Genomic DNA, 4,411 nt, shown 5'->3' on the forward strand with positions numbered 1-4,411 from the left:
GTATTAAAAAAAAAAAAAAAAGTGTTCAGGAATTTGAAAGCATTGCTATGAAGGGAAAAGCAATTTTAACATTTTAGTTTTCCCTCCGCCGTAAAAGATGGTGTCTAAAGGCAGTATCGCAGTTGTGCAGGGCGAATAGTTGCTGGCGGGATTTAACCGTTATGGCAAATAGAAGAGATGGCAGAAGAACGGATGTAAGTGTACCACACTGCAAAAAGGGGGAAAAGTGGATTCCGTACATCACAAACTGGTAAGCCTGGTGATGTTCCTTAACTAAATTCAAAAATAACATTGTGTTATGGTTTTCGTTTAAAAACACTTTTGTCTGTTTATTTATTCAGCAAATATTTATTGATGCCCATTATGTGTAGCAGGAACTGCCAGGAACTGGAGAACCCAAACTAAGCGAGATACAGCCTTGTCTGAGTTCCAGTGGATTGTTTTCCCTCTGGTTGGGGAAGGTGAAGTACACAGGCGATTATAAACCCCTGTCTTAAGTGCTAATCTTACACATTGGCTCTAAGAGGATGTTAAAGATGTTAGACTTTCTGGGGAAAGTTGATACCATAACAGCAGGCATTGAGACCATCTGCTTTGAATTCAGACAGTGAGGTTCTAAGCCAGTGCTGAGGTTTAATAGCTATGTTACTCCGGGTTAGTGGCTTCACTTCTCTGTGCCTAATTAGCAAAATGATGGTCAGAGTATCTACTTCGCAAAGTATAAGCTGCTGTATGTAAAGTGTCCCATGCTGAGTAAGAATTCATTAGATTTTAGCCATTGCTGTTAGTAGTGTTGCTGCTGGTAGTAATCAGTGTAGAAGGGTGCGGAAAATAGCTTTACAGGCAGAGAAGGCAGCTTGTGCAAGAGGCCTTGTGGTAGAAGAGAGCTTTCATTGTTAGGACAGCGGAGACTTGTTCAGGAGCCGTATCACAGAAGTCTCTGACGTGTTAAAGGATTTAACTTTTTCGTGAGGGCAATAGCAAGTTACCGCAAGGTTTTAAAAAGTCAAGTCGTGACATGGTCAGATTTCCCTTTAGAGAAAAACATTTTGATTCTCATGAGAACCCTATGAGAAAAGTAAAGAAGATGGATTAGCCCCATTTTGTGGATGAAGAAACTGAGTAAGGTCTGGATTTACTCAAAGGTACCAGCTTGTAAATCGCAAAGCTAGGATTTAAAGTCAGGACTTCTGGGTCCAACTCTTGATCTCAGCGCGGGTCCTGGTCTCAGGGTTCTGAGGTTGAGCCTGGCATTGGGCTCTGCGCTGGCTTGAAGCCTACTTAAAAAAAAATTAAAAAGTCAAGACTTCTAATTACAAAACATTTACCATTCCTAAATGAAGATATAAATTTATCGATGACTCGGAAAGCAAAGCGGCGTCTGGTAAGACCATCTAGGTTCATTAAATTCATGCCAAATTAAACATATCACTCAAATAAACCTTTATTGAGAATCTACTATGTATCAAGTTTGGTGCTAGGCTGATAACAAAACTAAGGCATCAAGAGTTCCTGGCCTCCAGAGTTACTGGGAACCGGGAGGGGAAATGGCAAAGATAAATCATCCCCCACTACCTCATTTGACAGAGTTTTCTATTAAATCATTGTGAATGAGATGGAGAAAAACAGACTAAGATACTATAGTTAGGTGACTTAAGTATCTGTGACTAGTCATAATTGAAACGTTGATAAAGCTGCTATTGGAGTTCCTTAAACAATATCCAAAGAGTATTGGTAAATCCGTACATGTCAACGTGGCCTTTATTATCTTCCTTTGGACTCTGCCCTTAACATTTTATGAAAAAAATAATATCTACTGTCTAGGTGGAGGTGCACGTTTAGCAGATCAGCAAGGTGTTGCAATACCAGTGGGGATAGATCATGCTGTAAATCCCCATCAGCTGTAAAAAATGGACTGGCGCTAACACAATGAAACCTGAATTAAATTGAAGGGAAACACAGCAAACAGGCACTTGAATACATTACCGATGATACAACCTCTCCCCGTGCCTCCTCAAAGCAAATAGGCAATATTTTTTCAAAACCCTTCAAAACGTACATTACCTTTTAACTAGTAGTATTCCACTTGGTAAATAAGTCCTAAGAAAATAAATGTAAATAAGGAGTTTTTTTGCTCCAGCGAACGCATTGCAATATTACATACAAAAGCAAAAAAAAGAAGAGTTGCTAACAATGTAAATTCTAAAACCCAGGAGAATAGTTAAATGGTGGACTATTCACTTGGAATATTATGCGGCCATTAAAAAAGACAGCCATGAAGATGTACAATGTGCTTACAATACAATGTCAATATTTAACATGAGAGAAAATTGTATATGCTGTATTATAATGATATAAACAATAAAAAAAACTAATAGAAATAAAGATCCAAAGAACTGCCTCAAAACATTCACAGTGGTTTTACTAAGGTGGTAGAATGAGAGAGTAGTTTCTTCCTATCTTTCCTCTATTTCCCAAATATGTGTCATGAACACATATTATTTCTATAATAGAAAAATAAGCATTAAAATGTATTATAATTTAATCTTAACCTTTTAATTCTGAGGGTGAGCACATGGATAAAGTTTATTAACTTGTTCTGTGTATTTTTGGTTTCATTTTGTTTTCAAATAAATTGATTTTGGGAAGACAAAGACACTCCTTTGTTGTCCATTTCTTCTAATTTTCACTCGTCCAGTGTTTCCCAACGTGTATTTCATGGAAGATTGGTTCAGCAGTATATTAACTGGCTTTACACAGAGGAGAGGTTCTATTGGTGAGAAAGTTCCCATGGGAAATGCCGAGTTAAAAGGACTGTCTTTTTCAGACGCCTCGAGTATGTCGGCATGTTGTGATTCTCTAAAAGCGGGATTCAATTAGCAGAATTTACCGAATTATTCTTTTTTTAATGTTTATTTATTTTTGAGACAGAGCGAGACAGAGCGTGAGCAGGGGAGGGGCAGAGAGAGAGGAAAACACAGAATCCGAACCAGGCTCCAGGCTCCAAGCTGTCAGCGAAGAGCCGGACGCGGGGCTCGAACCCACAGACCGTGAGATCATGATCTGAGCCAAAGTCTGATGCTCAACTGACTGAGCCACCCAGGCACCCCTTACTGAATTATTCTTTACCACTTTTCTCAGAACCCTTTTTTCTCTGCTCTTGCAGTCTGTGCTCCTCAAACACACGGAGAAACACTATCCCAGTCACCAGTATAACTTTTTTTAAATGTGTCTTCATTCTTCAGTCCCCCGATCTTTCTTGCTTTCTACTTCCTCCAGCCATAAAGAGAAAGCTCTGCCTGTGCCCTTAGGACAAGAGCCCGTTCCCTGTAGGACTGACCCTTTCCCTCCTGCTCTGAACTCCCCGAACGTTTCCTCTGGCATCTAGTGTTCCCCATCCAGCATCTTCTCGGACGCTGCTCCTAGGATGTGATTATGCAAAGTTTCGCACGGAAATCATGTTGCTGTGAACCTTTTGTAATCAGAGACAGAAGTGTTTTTGTTTGTTTTTTTTTTTAATCCCAGAAAGAAGCCCCGCTGGTAAGAGGGCTAACTAACGGCCACTTTGGAGGGCAATTTGGCAAGATTTGTAAAATTTTCAAATCTCCATACCCAAGACCCAACAATGGCGCTCTTGGTATCTCCCCAAGAAAGACCCTTTGTGCTCAAGGAGGCGTATGTCACAATGTTCATTTGAGGCATTGTTGTTAATAGTGAAATTGGAAATAACCTAAATGTTCGCACATACAGAGATGGGATCTCTTATTCTCCAAGAGCCGCTATTGAATGAAAAAGTCACAATGCAGATCAATATGGACTATAGCACCTTTCATGTAAGATAAAATGCATTTCCTACAACGACTTCTATAAATGTGCACAGAAAGGACTGGAAGCATCAACATTACATTGCTAACAGGATGGGGGTTGGGAGCAGTAATGAAAGGGGACTTTAGCTTTATGTGTAATGTGCCAAGACTTGCAAGAAGAATGCATGCCGGCTTCCATAATTAAAATTTGACTTTAAAGAAAGAAAACCCTCACCTTCTTTTCTCCTCACTTCTCTTCACGGGCAACTTATCTGAGCCACCCTTCTCCTAACCAGTCCCTTCGTCTCCATTCATCCTCAACCGAGAATAATCGAGAATAGGGGACATTATCCTTGCTATGTTAAAGTATTTTTTTTTCCACCGGGGCCACCGCTGATCTTCATTAGCAAATTTATTACTTTTCAGCCATTTTATGCATCTTCTGTAATAGTCAACAATAATAACAATTTTTGCAGCGGTCCTCACCCGCCTTCCGTCACCATTTCCTCTCATTTTCTCCTTCCTCCTTTTTAGTGTGACCCCAGGGCCTCTGCCTCTGCCTTTCAGGGCGCCCCCATGGTAGGTCTTGCAGAAATACTGCCAAA

The sequence above is a fragment of the Crocuta crocuta genome, unplaced genomic scaffold (assembly GCF_008692635.1).
Source record: "Crocuta crocuta isolate KB4526 unplaced genomic scaffold, BGI_CrCroc_1.0 scaffold258, whole genome shotgun sequence".
NCBI lineage: Eukaryota > Metazoa > Chordata > Mammalia > Carnivora > Hyaenidae > Crocuta > Crocuta crocuta.